Source organism: Dama dama, chromosome 15, assembly GCF_033118175.1.
Source record: "Dama dama isolate Ldn47 chromosome 15, ASM3311817v1, whole genome shotgun sequence".
NCBI classification, from domain to species: domain Eukaryota; kingdom Metazoa; phylum Chordata; class Mammalia; order Artiodactyla; family Cervidae; genus Dama; species Dama dama.
The window spans coordinates 26,724,291-26,746,033 of NC_083695.1; the positions used below are offsets into that span (position 1 = coordinate 26,724,291).

Below are 21,743 nucleotides of genomic sequence, written 5' to 3' on the forward strand. Positions count from 1 at the left end.
GCCAAGGTGACAGCACAAATCACTTTACTTGCAGAGGTAGGGAAGTCTTTCCCACAAATCAGCCCCACAGCAACAAACATTTATTTACTGAAATTTTGAATAGCTACAAAGAAATATAAAACACAGTTACAGTTCTCAGGAACCTTATAGCACAGGGACATAAAATATTTACAGTGCAATTAACCAGTAAGGAAAGACAGTGATACAAGAAATGCCACAAAGCCAAAACCATAGTGGAGATTTTTCCCTCACAGGAATGAGATCTCATTACCTGAGAGACTTATTCTTCTTCTAGTTCTCAATCTCTATTTCTAAAATGTATAAATTTGACTAGATTATCTCTAAATCCTCTCCCAATCTAAAAAATCTTAGTATCTAGTTTCCTACACCAGCTCCTCATAATTTTACTCTATATCTTATCAGTGGTTACCTGGAAGCAAATAGAAGTCAGAGATTTTCAAAAGACATTCTCACTTATCTATTTTCTCCAGACACTTTTAACAATTCATCGGCCAAGAAGAAATGTAGTCCAATTTCTTTGCATATGGACTACAGGAGTGAACTATTAATTACTCATATACAAGTTATATGCATTATGGTCTATCCACACATATTTTTAAAATATAATTTTATTTGATCGGGACATTGAAGTAATTTTAGGTAAAGAACAAGCTTACCTAGTTGCAAGGATTGAGGTTTTCTCCTTGACAGACTCTGTACTCTATCTAACACTGTGCTCGAGTTCTCAGAAGATATGCAAATGGATACACCAACTAGATGAGTTGTTTCAAATTCCTCAGATGACCCTAAATGCAGATCTCTGCCTCTTCCTGCCCCACAAAGGTTTTCTATGTGGGAAAACACAGAAGAACCTTTCGATTTACTCTCCACTCCCTTTCTAAAACCAAACGTGCTCTTAGTCTCCACTAACTTGGCAACTCTTGACCCCAGAACAATAAATGGAACTTAGCAAGCAGAAATCATCTAATCCTAACTGTACTTCTTCAGGTCTTACAGCCCAAAACACCCCAGCAGAGGATACACGGAGGCTAAAAAAAGAGAGCATTATCATAAATTCCCTCACTTCCACTAAAGATCACCTTACTCCAGCTTGTGATATTGTTCCAAACTGCTCTACCACTCATCCTGAATGATTCTAGGGCCTCTCCATTTAGAGGCTGAGGAGAAGGAAGCATAGCAATGATGCTAACAACAAATAATACAACTAGTAAATTTCAACGTGAACTAGAATCCATATTGTGTGGCTCCGAGCACACTGTTTTTTCTTCTCAGAGTTCACTATTCCCTGTAATTAAAATCTACTCTTCCTAAAAATGTTTAATATTACATAAAATTAAAATTGTCTTTTCCTAATCTGTTTTTAAAACAATACAGATTTTCCTATGTTAGAACAGTTGACTTTTAAACAACATATACTGTCATAATTATGCATCAAAACTCCCAAACTGATTATTGTAATAAAGTTCAAACTTAAATTCAACTGATACATTTTTCAAGTTTTTACAAGCGATGGTGCATCCTGCTAGATAACAGGTTTTGCTGCTACATAAAAACAAAGTTGGCAAACCATTCTCACATTTTGCTTTTTATTTTTTTCAAATGTCAATTTTAGTTATAAGTGTTTATATATATATATATATATTATAACATTATACAGTTGAAATAAATTCCTCTGGCTCACCTGACATGGCAAACCATTCATCTCAGTAGGACGTTCACTGTACTTAAGTTGTACATACTTAAGTTGACTATGTGTTAAGGTACAAGGAAAAATAACAACAAAAATGAGGAATAGAAATTTATTCTAGGACACATATAAAATGTTACAGATATGCCATTCTCTAAAACAGGAGCTTTGTAATAAGGTTTAATATAATAATATAACTTCTTTATCATAATATTCTATTTTCTGAAAACCAACAATCTCTTAGAATACTGAGGTTCCTTCAACTTTGACACAATTAACCTTAGTACAAAAAGGAAAGAAGAAAATTGCTTAAATACTATGATGCACTATTTCCCTAATATGTTGATCCTAAAACTATACAAATACATAGAATATCTATGGAAAAATCTCATCCCATTGACCTGAGGAGAGATATAATGAGGATAAAAGGAATTTGAATTTTTTAAGGTGTCTCCAGATTTTCCTACTATTTGGAAAGCTTGGAGAAAATTACCACAATGGATTCAAAGTCAAATGTGAAGAATTTTAGATTATATTCACCAGGGTGCTCATCAGTCAGTATCTATATGCATATCATTTGAATGAGCTTAAAATTGAGCTAGTACTAAAAATATTTCCTTCATTATCTATAATACAAGCAGCATAAATTCATTTATTTACATATTAAGCACCTTTTAAGTTCCCTGGAAACGTTACCACTCAGTATTGCTGAAGAACTAGATAATTATCCTCTAAGGACAAAGACAAATACAAAATCAATGAGGATTTAACTAACCTTACTTAATGACACATCTGAGAAATAATAACTTCCTCTCCTCTGTGACCTATATATTGAATATTTATAATTCATTAGTCATTGTCCTTAATTTTGTCCCTTTTAGTAGATTCTAAACACTTAATATTTACAGCTTCAAAAGTAAGTAGGAAAGTATCCACAGTTCCTTTGTAAATCTACATACTCACATAAGAAGTTAGGAATCAGAAAGTACTTCGGGATCAGTCATCACTTCCTGGTTATAACAGCAACTTTATTAATAAAGAGGATGTATCCCAATGATAAAAATTTATACAAGAGTTGAGGCATAAAAATGTATTGCAAGACAGAAGGAACAAATATATAGAATAAAAGTATAAAATTTAACAAAAACATTAAACATAGGGTTTTTAATTGTAAATGGTTTTATTATGCAAAGCTAAGAGATTGCAGAATCACATGACTGATCCACCGAGTCAACCTGAGCTTCTTCATTCTCTGGTCTAATGTCTTATTTTAGCATGAGTTCCCCGAAAATTATACAAGTAGGAGCTTAACGATTGTAACTTTAACCCAAGTAAGATGGTAGGCACTGAGAGAGGGCACCAGAGGGCAGAAGACAGAAACCACGATACCAGAAAACTAGCCAATCTGATCACACGGACCACAGCCTTGTCTAACTCAATGAAACTAAGCCATGCTGTGTGGGGCCACCCAAAGTGGACGAGTCATGGTGGAGAGGTCTAACAGAATGTGGTCCACTGGAGAAGGGAATGGCAAACCACTTCAGTATTCTTGCCTTGAGAACCCCATGAACAGTATGAAAAGACAAAAAGATAGGACACTGAAATATGAACTCCCCAGGTCGGTGGGTGCCCAGTATGCTACTGGAGATCAGTGGAGAAATAACTCCAGAAAGAATAAAGGGATGGAGCCAAAGCAAAAACAACACCCAGTTGTGGATGGGACTGGTGATAGAAGCAAGGTCCGATGCTGTAAAGAGCAATATTGCATAGGAACCTGGAATGTTAGGTCCATGACTCAAGGCAAATTGGAAGTGGTCAAACAGGAGATGGCAAGAGTGAATGTCGACATTCTAGGAATCAGCCAACTAAAATGGACTGGATTGGATGAATTTAACTCAGATGACCATTATATCTACTACTGTGGGCAGGGATCCCTTAGAAGAAATAGAGTAGCTGTCATAGTCAACAAGAGTCCAAAGTGTAGTACTTGGATGCAGTCTTAAAAATGACAGAATGATCTCTGTTCGTTTCCAAAGCAAACCATTCAATATCATGGTAATCTGTCTACGCCCCAACCCATACGCTGAAGAAGCTGAAGTTGAATGGTTCTATAAAGACCTACAAGGCCTTTTAGGATGAAAAAAGATGCCCTTTTCATTACAGGGGACTGGAATGCAAAAGTAGGAAGTCAAGAACACCTGGAGTAACAGGAAAATTTGGCTTTGGAGTACTGAATGAAGCAGGGCAAAGGCTAATAGAGTTTTGCCAAGAGAATGCACTGGTCATAGCCAACACCCTCTTCCAACAACACAAGAGAAGACTCTACACATGGACAACACCAGATGGCCAACAGTGAAATCAGACAGATTATATTCTTTGCAGCCAAAGATAGAGAAGCTCTATACAGTCAGCAAAAACAAGAACAGGAGCTGACTGTGGCTCAGATCATGAACTCCTTATTGCCAAATTCCGACTGAAATTGAAGAAAGTGGGGAAAGCCACTAGACCATTCAGGTATGACCTAATCAAATCCCTTATGATTATACAGTGGAAGTGAGAAATAGATTTAAGGGACTAGATATGATAGACAGAGTGTCTCATGAACTATGGATGGAGGTTCATGACATTGTACAGGAGACAGGGATAAAGAGCATCCTCAAGAAAAAGAAATGCAAAGCAGCAAAACAGCTGTCTGAGGAGGCCTTACAAATAGCTGTGAAAAGAAGAGAAGTGAAAAGCAAAGGAGAAAAGGAAAGATATTCCCATTTGAATGCAGAGTTCCAAAGAATAGCATGGAGAGGTAAGAAAGACTTCCTCAGCAATCAATGCAAAGAAATAGAGAAAAACAATAGAATGGGAAAGACTAGAGATCTCTTCAAGAAAGTTAGAGATACCAAGAGAAATTTCATGCAAAGATAAGCTCAATAAAGGACAGAAATGGTATGGACCTAACAGAAGCAGAAGATATTAAGAAGAGGTGGCAAGAATATACAGAAGAATTGTACAAAAAAAATCTTCATGACCCAGATAATCATGATGGTGTGATCACTCACCTAGAGTCAAACATCCTGGAATGTGAAGTCAAGTGACCCTTGGAAAGCATCAGTACGAACAAGGCTAGTGGAGGTGATAAGAATTCCAGTTGAGCTATTTCAAATCCTAAAAGATGATGCTGTGAAAGTGTTGCACTCAATATGCCAGCAAATTTGGAAAACTCAGCAGTGGCCACAGGACTGGAAAAGGTCAGTTTTCATTCCAATCCCTAAGAAAGGCAATGCCAAAGAATGCTCAAACTACCACACAATTGCACTCATCTCACACACTAGTAAAGTAATACTCAAAATTCTCCAAGCTAGGCTTCAGCAATATGTGAACCGTGAACTTCCAGATGTTTAAGCTGGTTTTAGAAAAGGCAGAGGAACCAGAGATCAAATTGCCAGCATCCACTGGATCATTGAAAAAGCAAGAGTTCCAGAAAAACATCTATTTCTGCTTTATTGGCTATGCCAAATCCTTTGACTATGTGGATCACAATAAACTGTGGAAAATTCTGAAAGAGATGGGAATATCAGACCACCTGACCTGCCTCTTGAGAAACCTGTATGCAGGTCAGGAAGCAACAGTTAGAACTGGACATGGAACAACAGACTGGTTCCAAATAGGAAAAGGAGTACATCAAGGCTGTATATTGTCACCCTGCTTATTTAACTTATATGCAGAGTACATCATGATAAATGCTGGGCTGGATGAAGCACATGCTGGAATCAAGATTGCTGGGAAGAAATATGAATAACCTCAGATATGCAGATGACACCACCCTTATGGCAGAAAGTGAAGAAGAACTAAAGAGCCTCTTGATGAAGGTGAAAGAGGAGAGTGAAAAAGCTGTCTTAAAAGTCAACATTCAGAAAACTAAGATCTTAGCATCTGGTCCCATTTCTTCATGGGAAATAGATAGGGAAACAGTGGAAACAGTGACTGACTTTATTTTGGGGAGCTCCAAAATCACTGCAGATGGTGATTGCAGCCATGAAATTAGACAACACTTATTCCTTGAAAGGAAAGTTATGACCAACCTAGACAGCAAATAAAAAGCAGAGACATTACTTTACCAATAAAGGTCCATCTAGTCAAGGCTATGGTTTTTCCAGTAGTCATGTATGGATGTGAGAGTTGCACAGCGAAGAAAGCTGAGCGCTGAAGAAATGATGCTTTTGAACTGTGGTGTTGGAGAAGACTCTTGAGAGTCCCTTGGACTGCAAGGAGATCCAACCAAAGGACTGATATTGAAGCTGAAATTCCAATATTTTGGCCACCTGATATGAAGAACTGACTCATTGGGAAAGACCCTAATGCTGGGATGACAGAGGATGAGATGGTTGGATGGCATCACCGACTCAATGGACTTGAGTTTGGGTAAACTCTGGGAGTTAATGATGGACAGGGAGGCCTGGTGTGCTGCAGTTCATGGGGTCACAAAGAGTCAGACCCAACTGACGACTGAACTGATCTGACTGAACTTTTAAAAAAATGAATGCTTGATACTATTGCTTCATAGGTTCCTTAATAGAAAAGGGCAATGTTTATATGATTAACTCCTTTCTTACTACACTTCTCTACAGGTTGGATAAGATGCAATATTCTCAAATAGTTGGCCATAGAAAAAAAAATATGACAAATGGGAGAGGCATTATGAAAAATATCTGGCACCATTCATTCTTCTTGCTGTTTAAAGTAGTTTTCAATACTCCAGGTGGCTTTGAAAACAATCGTCTCTCTCTTAATGATGCCAACCTAGAAGCCTGAACTGTTCACCGATACTACTTTTCAGTAGTTATGAAGTAGAGAGCCCAATATTTCTCTAGAGACCTGCTGGAAGTTTATAGGAACTGTTGGGAATGTTGCAAATAACCCTCACTATAATGCTAAAATATACTATGTAGGCAAATACCCTTTATTTAAAAGATAGTTTATGGTGCTAATATTTTTGGAGATGAATTTTTTTTTTAATTTCAGTTAAAAACTAAAACATAATTGACTTTTTATATAGAGATTAACCAACCAGGATATCACAGTTTTTAAATAATATAATATCAAATATTAATAGAAGCAGTAAAAATATAGGGGAAAGTTGTGTTTCAGAACCAGGAAGTCCTGAGTCCAAATTCCAGCTTCACCTCTTCGTTCCTGTATATTTTTGAAATAGGCCCTTGGAGGCTCAACTTGCTACATAGAGGGTGGCACCCAGCATGGAACATAAGTCAGTTCTTTTCCCTACCACAGGTGCCTTCATGAGTTTAGGGATGAGAATTCCTTATAGTTTCCTATCAGGTTACCATGTTGTTGGAATAAATCTAATGAAGTGAAAGCTTTGCAGATGGAGATTAAAAAGTGAATGGCAGCATTACTAGATACACAGAGCAAGGCTGAAGAGAGATATATTACAGGATCTTTCACAGTTCCCAGTACAAAGGAATAATTAAGAAACCAAAGAGGTAGGCATTGTTTTGAGTAAAAGGACTAAGATAATGAAAAGGAAGACTGCAAATAAGAAAGAGAAGCAATGCTGTGAGCAGGCAAGGATGTTACAGAAAATTTCTAAGCAACAAAAATTTAACGTGACACAAAATTTAATCAATACAATACTCTGAAGGCAGACAATGCTTCAGAAAGTATAGATTCATGAGCTTTATTCTTTGTAAGAATTTGCTGGTATTTTTGTAGGAGTGAGGCCTGAGAATTTCAGCCCTCAGAGCTAACACTGAGCAGAGAAGGAAAGGTTTTTAAAAGCCATAACGATATCAGGGACATCTTAAATTTCCCAAACAACTACCATATCCCTAATGACAAACTACTTCATAAATGGTTGTTCTGTATTCCATCATGAATCTGGATTTAGTTATTGGTAGGGGATTATTATCAGGGATGAATATTTTCATGTTCTATTTACACTGATAATAATATATTTTCTCTTGAGCATACTACCATACTCTCACTCACCTCTTATGTTCTATCACCGTCATATATGTGTATTATATTGCTGAGATGCAGATGGAGGACTGCTTGTAAAATATTGGAAAGAACAATATCATGTTTTCATCTCCTCTAAGAAAATAAAAAGTTAGCTTACTGACAGCAAAATAAATATCATCTTCCATACATAGAGCTGATAGCACATGAGCCAATTATCTGAACCTTAAAGGTAGCCATAAAATATAGTTAATATACAATTTTTAATTCAAGATAAAATGTCTTATACCAATGTCTAAGGAACTAAAATACTTATTTTAAAGTCTCCAGATTAAGAAAACATTCTTAATTGAAGTCAAGCTTAAAATGTTTATGCAAAAGTGACACTCAAATTGGGAATGATACACTGGCCAGAAAATGGTCAAAGTGTAAATTTATTTTCTTTTGAGAAAAGATGCGTGTCTTACTGAACACTACAGGTAAAATGAAGAAATGTCTTTAAAAAGATTAACATTTTGAAAAGTAAAATCACTCTGCTGAGTACAGTTTTGTAAAACATTTTACTTTGACTATAGTTTTTTCACCCTAAATTTTCTGATAACAGGAAAGAAAGTTGCTCCAATATATGAAAATAACAGTATTTCAATATAACATACTATTAACAGTTGCCAAACTCCATAAGCTTATACAATGTTCCTTAACAAAATCAAACTTATCTCTTAACTTTTTAAGTAAGTAGCTTACTTATTTTTCAATAAGTTTATTTTATTTATAATCCAATAATAAAATTATGAGAATAACAATATTATGTATATGTACAACCTCATAAATATTAGTTCAACAGGTTTAGCAATAAGAATTTACTTTTCTTCAAAAATACCACAGAATTCACCCTTTCTAACATGAGCCATAAGTATAAAGCTACATTTTATAACACAGCCAAATATGCCTGCCTTTCTTTATACAAGATTATTCAATTGATCTAGCTTCAGGATATATGTATAGACATGTCTTAGCACTCCCACTGCTGTCAAATGGACCTTTTAGAAGAATGATTGCTATTCTCCTGTTAGAAAGCACTGGAATGCTTGCAGGCCCACTGGGGCCTGGTTAAATGGAATATGTCTGAGACTTCTTTTTGATTAGAGGTCTATATTTTTGTGGTTTGCAGTAACATCTGTGCATAGTTAGTTATTGCTACTCTTCATAATGTAGGAATAGGTTCCAGCAGTATTCCTAGCATTCATTTTGTAACTAACTTTTTCATTAAAATTGTTCACAATTTTATATTCTTTTTTTATGAATCCCAGATCATTCTAATACCAAAACAAAGAACAAACAAAAATAACAGAATGCAACAATGAATCAAAAGAATAATTTATTAGGAGGTTATTCCACAAATGAAAAATTACAATATAAATTATATATTATTATTATAAATTACATAAAATAAAATTTTATATATAAATTATAAATTGTTAAATTGTCAGAAATAATACATTTATAATTTATTTAAAAGATATAAATAATGACCCAATAAGACCATGCATGCCAATTGGTGGTTAAAAAAAATTCCTAAAATTGTGCAGCCATTTGTAAAGTAAAATGTGAATTGAAGAAACGGAAGAATTCAATTCTTAGAAAGATGAAACATCCTAAGACTGAACCAGGAAGAAACAGAAAATATGAACAAATCAATTACCAGTACCACTGAAACTGAATTAGTAATTTTAAGACTCCCAACAAACAAAAGTCAAAGGACCAGAAGGCTTCACAGGTGAATTCTAACAAATACTTACAGAAGAGTTAACAGCTATTGTTCTAAAACTATTCCAAAAAATTGCAGAAGGAACACTCCTAAATTCATTCTATGAGGCCGCTATCACCCTGATGTCAAAGATATCATGAAAAGAGAAAATCACTGGCCAGCAAAAATCCTCAACAAAATACTAGCAAACTGACACCATTAAAAAGATCATACACCATGACAAAGTGGCATTTATTCCAGGGATGCAAGGATTTTTCAATATCTGCAAATCAACCAACATGATATACCAAATTAACAAACTGAAGAATAAAAAACATGATCATCTCAAAAGATGCAGAAAAATCCTTTTATTCATGAAGGTCCTCCAAATAGAATAAGCTTCAGGTCCCATGAAACCAGAAACTCCTGATCTATATCTCTGAACACTGTATCTATTAATCATTTCTACAACTACAGGTTTGAAGGACACTCATCAACTTTCTAGAACATTCACAAAATTAAGGATGACAATAAGGCTATTCCAAATTAACTGATGAAAGGAAAATAAGTGCAAAATCAACAATCCTCTACCCCAAAAATAGCAGTAATAATATCCAATAAGTTTCAGTAAATATGATTTTCAACAACCATACCTAACCAAATGGATCAATGAAGAAATAAATAAACAATGGTTAACCAATACACTTTCCACATAGCCAGATAATAGAGCTCTGCCTGGGCCTTTCCCAGTGGCTCAGCAGGAAATGCAGGTTTGATCCCTAGGTGGGGAAAACCTCCTGGAGAAGGGCAAGGCAACCCACTCCAATATTCTTGCCTGAAGAATCCCATGACAAAGGAGCCTATGGACACAGTCTATGGACACAGTCCATAGTCTCACAGAGTCAGCCTCGACTGAGCACACACACAAGCTTAGCATTGTCTACATTTTATTCATAAAGCCTTAGAGTTCAAAAAAGCTAAAGTTCTTGTTGTCAACATACCTGCCTATAGGCCAGAGTATATAAGGAACATAAAACAAACACAAATGCATTCATTCACTTGATGCTAAAAGACATCGTACTAGTTGGACCTAGAATGATTCTTCTAGTCTAGAGGACATTTTGTACTGAAGGGGTCCCCCATTCTCACTCATTGATTCTGCCTTGAAATTCTGTGGGGACTGAATACATAAACTACATTTTCCTTCTGTGCAACTAGTTCATAGTAAAATGTTATAAGATTGTCCTTGGCTACATGTTCATTATGAAGACATTTTCTGTAAGCAAAGTTATACAGCTATTTGAAATTGGTAAATACACACACACATGTGTTAAGTCCGGGCTACATAAGCTAGTACTTAGCTATATCCTAGCTAAATAACCAATAATTACAAACCTGTATTTAGCTTAGTGAGGCGAGTTCAATTTCTAGGTCAGGAAGACTCTCTACAGGAGGGCATGGCAACCCCCTCCAACATTCTTGCCTGAAGAATCCCATGGACAGAGGAACCTGGCAGGCTACAGTCCATGGGGTCACACAGAGTCAGACATGACTGAAGTGACTTAGCATGCAGGTCCACATCCTAGCCCCAACACCGACTAGCTGTGTGGCATCGTACATTTATTTAAATCTTCTCTGCTTCACATTTTCCATCTTAACAGTTTCAATAAATCCATATCACTGGGTTTTCATAGGATTGAATGTGAGAATATATATAATGTTTCCATCCCACATAATATGTAATATCCATTGTTTTTAACAGTAATAAATGTTCACTACATTTCAGGATATAACAATAATATGATTAGCCTGATTAGTGTCATTGTTGGTACTTATGTTATTAAAATAAGAACTAACATTAACAATGAAAATAATAATAATTATAAATGGTGAGTGGCAGTAGCAATAGGACACGCTTAAAGTAGCAGATTCAAATATTTTATATGCCAGATGACTAAGATATGAATAAAATCACCAGAGCAGGATGAAGTAAAGGGCAAAGCACGTCATTTACTTGTATAATCTGGATCACCTCAGGAAAGTGCACATGAGGTCATACCAGTATCGAATGAGAAAGGAAGGACCATGTGCCTGCCTGGCAGAAAACAAATTTGCTCATCTTCCTGGGTACAAAAGAGTAAAAACAGACTGAGCATGATTATCTTTATCCTTTCTTGACAGCTTAATTAAGTGCTCTAATTAGTCATAGTTACTAAGCACTAACATGATCAACTCTGCTTCCTGCTGGATTGGCTTTTTTGCTAGTCTGATAACTGGTTAGAAAAGTTAATGGATCTAAACACTGTCTTTAAATAGCAAAGAATCATAACCCAGCAACACGAGTTTAACTTACTTCCAGATGGGCCACCAGTAAAGTTCACAAGTTACTGAACTGGGTCCTCCACCCTGTTCTCATCACTGTTCTACCACCATCCACTCAGCTTCCTTTTATCTTTCTCTCCCATTCTTTGTCTCATTCTTCCCCCAGATATCAGTCCTTTTACACTATCTCAATCTCTTCTACCATCCTTTTAGGGAATTAACCACCAAATTCAAGTCAACGTGTTTGAGTTCATTCCCTGCCCTTACTAAACGGTTCTTACAACAAGGACTCCAAAAACAGTGATGCTAACACCAAAGATATCACTTTCTAACTGCAGAATTATAAATTGTCAGCAGGAAAGAGTGACCACCCAACACTTGTCACATCCTATACAAACCCAGGAAACCACGATGTACCCAAGGCCCTGTGAACGTCCTTCTAATGAATCATTTCTCATGAGCCAAAATTGCTTAACTGTTATATCCAATGCAGTAACACATTTTATGCCTCCAATTACAGGTTTCTATACTCTTGGTAAATTATTTTGTGATTAGATTTCTAGGCATAGCTTCTCATGAAATATCCCCTGTGACTACACAGCAGCAACTTACAAAGGTTTCTGGGATTGTGAAGACTACATTCAATCTTTATCCATTGCATCATTTTCACAAGAAAAGTTGTTTCTAGACTTTTGTCAGCTATCATATCTTTTCTTTATCTATCACACTGGTTTCACCAGAAAAGTCTGTAATTCTTTACCCTTTCTTTTCTTTTTTTTTTTAAATCCAACTACAGGTACTGTTTCTAGCTCTGACTCGCCATTTTCAAACAACAGCTGTAAATAAGCAGTAAACAACATCTGAAGTAAATTACAACATTTTAAAATAAATATATTTGGCTCTGTCTCCACTATATTCAGAATTGAGTAACCAACTGGCTTATATATTCTCTGAACTAAATCCTTCCTCATAGGGTATCATCTTTAGCTTTCATTGTCCTGCAGATCTTCCTTTTTACTCAGTCCGGGGGCACAGAGAATACCTTCTCTAAGTTTAGAAAATATGCCAATACACAAACATGAAGGCTGACTATAGTATTTTTTCAAGTTCAAACTGATCCAACTAATGTTCCCATTTCCTTTTTTGAAGGGTCACATGTTGTCTATCTGAAGAATCATGACTAGAGAGAAAATGTTTGCTTCACTGTGTGTCTACAAACCAAAAAACTCCAATGATTCTAAGACATGTGATCAGTTTCTATGTCTGTGAAGATGGTATTACCAGGCCTGCCTATCTCCCAGGGCTGTCAAAAACTTTGTACGATAAATCATTACACAAAAGCATGAAATTCTTTTTATCATGATTAAAATGTTTATTCATCTTCCTCATTCTTTAAATTCTGCTAACACTACCAGCTGAGAGGAGGACATTTCTTATGAAAGATGGATAAATATCATCAGCATACACAAGTGAGTCTACTTAGTCTTGAGAATCTAATCTTTTAGTTATAATTATCTTAGTTTCTATTCAGTCTAATTTAAGAATTCGAATGAGAAGGCAATGTAACATACAGATTTTAGAAAGCTGGGAAAAAATTCACTCTGCCCTCAAGTTACTTACATTATAGTTGTTATAAGATAAATGAACTGGATCATCATTTTATAAGAATATATGGAATCTTGATTATCGGTGATCTAAATGAAATGCTGCTGCTGCTGCTGCTAAGTCGCTTCATCGTGTCTGACTCTGTGTGACCCCATAGACAGCAGCCCACCAGGCTCCCCCATCCCTGGGATTCTCCAGGCAAGAATACTAGAGTAGGTTGCCATTTCCTTCTCCAATGCATGAAAGTGAAAAGTGAAAGTGAAGTCACTCAGTCGTGTCCGACTCTTCGCGACCCCATGGACTGCAGCCTACCAGGCTCCTCCATTCATGGGATTTTCCAGGCAAGAGTACTGGAGCAGGCTAAATGAAATGACACAATATTAAATAGTGAAGAGTTTTTAAGATGGTAGTGATAGCTATTTCAGAAGAGCAAGAATAAAATAATGTTTTGAAATCAATCAGGTATAAGAAAAGGGAGAGGATATAAAGGATTGAGAAATATTGATTAATTGCAAAAAACTAGAAGGGATATTTAGAGTCTAAGCAGATTGAAAGAGAATCTTGATGGCAAGAAATAATTTAGGCTTAAGGTTAGTGAAATTGGGTCATGAGAAGGTTTTTAATAAGAATGAGGTATGATCAAAGAAATAGTACACTTGGTGCCAATTGGAGAAAGTCTTGAAGGATTTTATTTTATTTTTTTTTTTGTCTTGAAGGATTTTAAATTCTTTTCATTTAAGGTGGGGTAGTCAAACTGTCCTGTTTTAGAAAAAGCAAATCTGTCTTCCAATGGTTAAGAAAAGGTTTCTTTCAAATTCCTCACTTGTCTTCAAGGCTGAGGAATAAAAATGGAGAAAATCGGGAAACAGACTAGGAACTTTTCAGTGTATCAATATAATCTGTCTCAGAAGTAAGGGGCCATTACTTTACATTTATGCTAACATATAATTATATATGCACTAGCATACATGTCTTTATCAGTTATTTTATAATTAAGATATTCAGATAACTTAGGTACTACAAGGATATTAAAAAATAGAAGATGCTGTTTCTGTTTCCTAAGATTATAATTTTGTTGGGGCAGATAAAATTAGCATTAATTTTTTTAAAAGTTTATGTAATTGTACACAATCAATTGCCAAATAACTAAAAAGACAAACAGTACACTATTGTATATGCAGATATTTTCCAGTTTTGAAGCACTTTTATAGCAGTTTAATTTATGCTCTAGAACATGCAAAGAAAAGGAAAAATTTCCAAATGTGGCAGAAATCACATGCTTGCCGAATACTACACTCGCTCTTCTACATTCCCAATGCCCTTGCATTTGCTATGCTGTCTACTGTGCTTAGTTGCTCAGCTGTGTTTGACTCTCTGCAACCCCATGGACTGTAGCCCGCCAGGCTCCTCTGTCCACGGAGATTCTCCAGGCAAGAATACTGGAGTGAGTTGCCATGCCCTCCTCCAGGGGATCTTTCCAACCCAGGGATCGAACCCAGGTCTCCCACAGCGCAGGTGGATTCTTCACCATCTGAGCCATCAGGGAAGCCTGCCCTTGCAGTTAGGTAGTGCTGAGTGACAAGTTTTAGCCAACAGCTGCCTGTGGAAGGACACAGGGTCACTTCTAAGTTAAGGCAGCCAAAAGTCCACGTGGACCTGGCCAGTTTCTCTTCCCCTGCCATCTCAGCCAATCTTTCTCTTCTGCTCCCAGGGCCAATGGGGAATCTAGCCATCACTCAAGATGTTCTAGTTAGAAATTATAAAGTATATCTATCAGCCTAGGTTCCTGAGTGACTATGGAACAACTCCTCACAACTAGGTTTCTTAAAGGGGAAGATACACTAACACACACATATAATTAATAAGAAATAAACTCTCATTGTATTAAGCCACTGACCCTAATTTTTATTTCTTGATAGTATAGCATAGCTTAGCCTATCTTGAGTAGTACACATGAAAATGAAGATAAAGGTGCCGTGAATTGTCAAAATAACTCAGAGACTTACCTGAACCTAACTTGAGAATCAAAGAAATTTTATTTGAATCTACCTGAAAGAAATACTCATTGTGAAAAATGAAATTTTTAAAATTTACAGCGAAAAATACTCATTTTCACTGTAAATCAGTAAAAAACTAAGGCTAAAAAGTGAATGATTTGCAGAGGTATAGTAGGATGAAAATAAGACAAAGCTTTGAGACAGTTATCATATTTTCTCTAGGGTACCTGGCACATTAATTTCTACTGAGGTTCAGAGATGCTCAGCCAGAACAGAAGCATTTTACCTTTAGCCTCTGTAAGTGCTAATCATCTTCCTTCACCTCCCTGAGTAATCACAACCACATACTGCTCTGTGGATGTTAAATCTAAATGATGACACCACTAGTTAAAAAACAAACAAGGTTGATTCATCAGCAAGTTAATTTTCATATGTCACCAACATTCTTTTACTGTTGACTCTCCCTGTCCTGAGTTTTCATTTGTCCATTTTCCTGCTTCTCCCAAAAATAATTCAGCTCTTAGAACTCACCTCTTCCATCTCATTAGAACTGATTCAAATGAATTCTTTTTAATGGCTGTATATGGTGTATATGTACCACAGCTTCCTTATCCATTTGTAAGTAATTAGCCTCCAACTAATAAAAATAAATGGAAAAAAAAAAAAGAACTCACCTCTTTTCTACACCACCCCTGGAAATAGTGCCTGCATTACCTTAGCTCCTTAATTTGCATATCAAAACTATAAATACAATGATACAATACCAGGAAAGCCAACCGTGTTTAATATTGTAGTGTTTCAGCAAAAGAGATAAGGAAGTTTCAATAGAATAGATTCCTTTTACTGCCTTCATATCTGGCCAACAAAATAGAGCTGATGCAGGATAGATATCTAAGTAGCTGTGTGCATATTCTAGCACATATCTTTGTTTCTAAGACTTTTGATGAATTTTTGCTTAAACCTTAATTGGAAAAAACAACTTCATTGCAAACAGATTCCTCTTTAGCAGAGAAGCCAGGTGTGAGAGAGAATATTTAAGATTACTAATAAGGACCATTCACTGAGCAATGATATTCCAGATTCATGTAAGGTTTTAAAGAATTGGCACATGATCTTAGAAAAACTATAAGACAGCTTATTTGTTGTACAAAAAATCTTTAGGAAATATTAACTCCCACATTTTCTACCTGCTTCTCTAAACTATAGTTCCATCCTTAGAAAGAATATTGGAGAGATGAGGAAAAGAAAGGGAATAATGTATCTGAGAATCCATTAATGGTGACCATTTTTATATACATTATCTCATTCAACAGCATAAAATGTTTGAGATATCTGGATATTATTATCTCCATTTTACAGATAAGGAAATTAAAGCCCATTCATTTAAAGTTGAACAAATAGTAAACCACATCCAGTCTGATATGAAGCCTATGTTCTTTGCTGTAATTTACAATATAGTAGTATATCACTTCCTATAAGAAAAATAACTTACTAAAATTACTTGCCAAGTACACACACTAGCAGTGCTATTCCTCAAAGGGATAATCTGCTTAGGTTTCAAATTAGTGATGCTAAATATCAATGACAGAATGACAGAATGATTCATGTTTTTGTGTTATCTCATAAATATACAGATGATTAACTTAAAATATATATATATTTTCTTGCCTTGGTATTTTTCCATCCATTACTTCTGTTTACAAACTCTGTGTGTGCCTGTGTGTGTATGTGTGTACATATAGAATATGAAGGCAGGCAAGTTGAGAACACCAAATATAAAAAGGTATGGGAGGGTAGGACTTCCTTGTAGCTCAAACAGTAAAGAATCTGCCTGCGATGCAGGAGACCAGGGTTTGATCCCTGGGTTGGGAAGTTCCTCTGGTGAAGGGAATGGCAATCTACTCCAGTATTCTTGCCTGGAGAATTCCATGGACAGAGAAGCCTGGAGGGCTACCGTCCATGGAGTTGCAACGAGTTGGACACAGCTAAGCAACTAACACACACAGGGGAGGGCATTTAGACAAACTCAGTAGAATGCCAACATTTTAATTGTCTCATCAATTTGGGGTCATCTCTGTAGCTTTTTATACTTTTCCCTGCATTGCCTGGAAGCTACACTTCCAGAATTCCTTGCCAGGAGGATTCCACACTAGATTATGCTAATGATATGCACTTGTAAGAGATCTGGAAAACAAACAAAAAAAATATCATTCTTGCCCAACAATCACAGGCAAGCAGGTGTCAAACATAAAGTTAGCATAGTCTTCAGCCATTGTGAAAGTCAGCAGCTTGAGTGCCTAGGTAGGCAAGATTAGCATCAATTTCCCCAATTTCTCCAACTTTTCCATCTGCTGGGAGGTAATGGAAATTCTCTGACCATCGTCTCCTAAGTTTTCCAAGAGTATGTAAGCACCTAATTTTCTGGAATTAATTACTTCTGGCTGGGAATATCAAGAGTGGTTTCTTTGTTCCGAACCAAATCCTGACCAATGCAGTATGTTCAATAAGGACTCATTATCAGACTATCAGTTCAGTTCAGTTCAGTCACTCAGTCGTGTCCAACTCTTTGCAACCCCATGGACAGCAGCATGCAGGCTTCCCAGTCCATCACCAACTCCCGGAGCTTGCTCAAACTCATGTCCATTGAGTGGTGATGCCACCCAACCATCTCATCCTCTGTCATCCCCTTCTTCTCCTGCCTTCAATCTTGCCCAGCATCAGGGTCTTTTCCAATGAGTCAGCTCTTTGCATCAGGTGGCCAAAGTATTGTAGTTTCAGTTTCAGCATCAGTCCTTCTAATGAATATTCAGGACTGATTTCCTTTAGGATTGACTGGTGTGATCTCCTTGCAGTCCAAGGGACTCTCAAGAGTCTTCTCCAACACCACAGTTCAAAAGCATCAATTCTTCGGTGCTCAGCTTCCTTTATAGTCCAACTCCCACATCCATACATGACTACTGAAAAAACCATAGCTTTGACTAGACAGACCTTTGTCAACAAAGTAATGTCTCTGCTTTTTAATGTGCTATCTAGGTCTGGAAACTCCCAGGGATGGAGGAGCCTGGTAGGCTGCAGTCCATGGGGTCGTGAAGAGTCGGACATGACTGAGCGACTTCACTTTCACTTTTACTTTCCTGCATTGGAGAAGGAAATGGCAACCTACTCCAGTGTTCTTGCCTGGTGAATCCCAGGGACGGGGGAGCCTGGTGGACTGCTGTCTATGGGGTCGCACAGAGTTGGGCACGACTGAAGTGACTTAGCAGCAGCAGCAGCAGCAGAACTATCAGGGAGACTTATTGTATCCAAGTCTGAAAGGAGGGCAGTAACAGAATATGGACTCATGAGACAGCACACAGCAGTGCATAGTAAAAAGTGCTTTCTAATAAGTCTGATGCCAGTTATATGTCCAAGATCAAACTAGTCAATCCTAAAAATATTCATGGGAAGGACTGATGCTGAAAGATGAAACTCCAAAACTTTAGCCACCTGATACAAAGAATCGACTCATTGGAAAAGACCCTGATGCTGGGATAGATTGAGGGCGTAAGGAGAAGGGGGTGATGGAGGATGAGATGGTTGGATGGCATCACCCACTTGATGGACATGAGTTTGAGCAAACTCTGGGTGATAGTGAAAGACAGGGAAGCCTGGCATGCTGTAGTCCATGGGCTCGCAAAGAGTCAGACATGACCGAGCAACTAAACAATGAACACAGCACAGTTCCCGCTTGTTATTGGGTTGGCCAAAAGGTTCATTCAATTTTTCTGTAAGCTTTTTTTCATTTTCATGTATATTTTATTTTTTTATGTATATTTTAATAATAAAGATAATAATAAAATGCATGTCCAATCATGTGTTCCCACAAAGTTTCCTTTCTTGACATACAAGCCTCTGTGCCCACTTGCTCGTTTGTTTTTTTTTCACTGAAGGATAATTGCTTGACAACGTTGACTTGGTGTCTGCTGCTCAACAATGTGAGTCAGCTATAAGTACACATATGGAAAAACCCAAGCAAACTTTTTGGCCAACCCAATATATTAAATGATTTGGGGTAATTATAATAATCTGGTAAAACAGGGAAACACTGACAATCTAAATACATAAAAGCAGTATATGGTAAACCCTGAAGATTTGGAAAAGGGATTTCAATCAAGAAATTAAATTTGTTAAGAAAAGAGTATGAGTAGTCTTAAGTTCCAGTAGAGAAGCAGAAATAGGCAAATAATAAGGAATCTGCCATATTTAGAGGTAGGGTAAACTATCACTGCCAGGGAGATATAAATGACATCATTGAAAGACTTGTGACTAATGAATATCTGCCTTAGTTATATAACATGGCTTTACCCAGTAACCAGGACTCTTTTAAGAATAATTATTCAAGCATAATTTATCTAAATTCACACATACAACTGACACGAGCCAAGTAAGGTTGACCTGTATTATATATAAAATCTTATATAATCTGTGCCACTAGAAATTTTTATTGAGGGGATGCTTAGGCTAGATCTCTAAGATGTTGAATTCTCCAAGGTCTTTAAAAAGAAAGTTCTAGAAGGATCATGCTAGTAATCAATCTAACATCCCAGACTTCTCCAGAAGGGAATCGACCTAATGATATATTTATGTGCCCATTTATACTCCGTATGTGCACATGTGCATACAAACACACACACACACACACACACTTAACACACCAACATACCAAAAGAACACACACATCTGGATGGAACCCCAGTGTCACATGGCACTATGTGTGCATTCATTAGCAAAATCAGACACAATATATATTATATTTTAACCTTTCATTTAATAACTCATTTGTTTTTAGCTTTTGAGTCATCTTCCCACATTTGTTAATCTATCAACATTTATTCCATGCGTATGTATAACTAACTTTTCTTTACATCATTCTGATTTCTAAATTGTTGAAACTCAATACATTTCATTATAATTGGCAATAATCGCAGCTCGGATAAACCTCATTGGCTACGATACTGCCACTGCACAAAGCTACATTTCATTATAGTTGTATCATATAATCTCTGAGATGTTGTGTTGCTGAATCGGTCTTGTGTCCAAGTTTTACTATATATTAGCATTCTAGTTAGGTTTAATTTCATTTTCTAAAGTGACTGTTTCTTCAAATCCCATAAATAAATATGTAGAGCATATTTATTGCTAGTACCAGTGTAATTGAAATTACCAAACTTTAAGGAATTTTTATGAACTTATGAAATCCAGAATAAATTATTTTTAAGAGAACAGAAGGATTTAAAGTTCATATTTAATTTTTTATCATTTACAATCCCTCAATTATTACTCAGCATTTTTGCATACAATTAAATGCATAAGCTTTATTGATAGTAATTTTCTATAGCATCCATAATTAAAACAAAGTAATTTTGTCTTGTTCTCCTTACTCAACAGTTTATATTTTAATTTCTGTGCATGCCAATAAGGTTATTCGCAGAAGCCAATGCAAATGTATTTCTTAAGGATTGTTTTGCTTTCTAAGTTACATGGAGAATCAGTTAGAATTCAGTTAGAATGAGTTGTGTTTGAGATGCTTATTGGAATCTGAGTGTATGATATTCTTGAATTAAGTATGGAAGATGATAATTATTCCAATCTCATTTCTATTTCATATACATAAGATGAGGTAGTTTCTTCTAAGTCAGAGGGCAGAATGAATTCTCTGGGAAATTCATACATACATATTCACAAGTAATTTTCAGCTATCTGAAAATCATGTGAGGTAGGAAGGACTTTCAATAAACAAAAGAACTTCAACTATACAGACACTTCTTGGAGTTGCAAAGGAGCTATATATACTGTTCTCATCCTTAGATGCCACCAGCACCTATGGCCCTACATAGCAAATCTCATAAGCCATAAGTGTACATGTGACACCCAAAAAGCAGAGCAACGTCCACGATCCCATGTCAAAAGGGACAAGGTTCAAGGCCCGACTATTCCCTCTCACACCTGGGGAAATATAATCGTGTTTCTTCTCTGAAAGGAAGGGTAGCAGAGGCACATCAGGAGACACAGTTTCCAATCCCACGTTGACCATATTCTTGCTCTATGACTTTTGGCAACTCATTTGACTTCTACGAATTTCTGTTTCATCATCTAAAAATCAAGGCTAATAATGCCTATCTTCTTAGAGTTGTGATCAGAATAAAAGACCTCATGAAAATGAGGGGGCCTCATAATCAATAAAACTATGTATAACAGCACCAATTATTTTCTCAACCCTTTATAGGTATAGGTTATTTCAATCTTGTGGTAGAAAAAAGAAAATACTGAAAATGTATTATGGCATAAACTAGCTAGCACCTTACAAAATCTGTTTCAACTTCTTTCTGGGCTCACAGAAAGTTTATATTTCTCT

General features: G+C 36.4%; 2 protein-coding genes and 1 non-coding gene across 3 annotated transcripts in view; 1 reads left to right on the forward strand and 2 right to left on the reverse strand.

The window, feature by feature from the left end:
- Positions 1 to 21,743, reverse strand: part of CTNNA3 (catenin alpha 3) — a 1,844,203-nt gene that overhangs the window by 1,168,427 nt on the left and 654,033 nt on the right. The gene's annotated exons all lie outside the window — the stretch shown is intronic.
- LRRTM3 (leucine rich repeat transmembrane neuronal 3) overlaps positions 1 to 21,743 on the forward strand; it is a 194,612-nt gene that overhangs the window by 133,352 nt on the left and 39,517 nt on the right. The window lies entirely within an intron of this gene.
- LOC133070820 (U4 spliceosomal RNA) lies at positions 20,223 to 20,361 on the reverse strand. The gene has a single exon (XR_009696224.1). It is a non-coding gene; the product is annotated as a U4 spliceosomal RNA (small nuclear RNA).